The sequence below is a fragment of the Myotis brandtii genome, unplaced genomic scaffold (genome assembly GCF_000412655.1).
Source record: "Myotis brandtii unplaced genomic scaffold, ASM41265v1 scaffold541, whole genome shotgun sequence".
In the NCBI taxonomy this organism is placed as follows: domain Eukaryota; kingdom Metazoa; phylum Chordata; class Mammalia; order Chiroptera; family Vespertilionidae; genus Myotis; species Myotis brandtii.
The window spans coordinates 331,602-331,921 of record NW_005369992.1 but is presented as its reverse complement, the minus strand read 5'-3'; positions in this window follow the sequence as shown (position 1 = coordinate 331,921).

Genomic DNA, 320 nt, shown 5'->3' with positions numbered 1-320 from the left:
GACTTGTTCAGTGATCGGTCATGAACATGACTGAGAACAATGCACAGCCATGCTGACTGGTCTCATTCAATTCAGGATTAGCAACTTTAGGAGTATCCATAATGGTGTCAGACTCTAGACAAACATTTCATATCTTCTCCTGAAATCTCTACAAAACTGTCTTCCCTATCCTCACCCTCAACTGATGAGTATGTTTCCTATTTCACTGAGCAAAAGCAGCAAACTTCTACAAGTCTTCTCCCACATGTACTCACTTACCTTTATTTCTAGCCAAACACCCTGACATTTCCGACGGCTTCCTTAGAAAACCTCTCCATAGA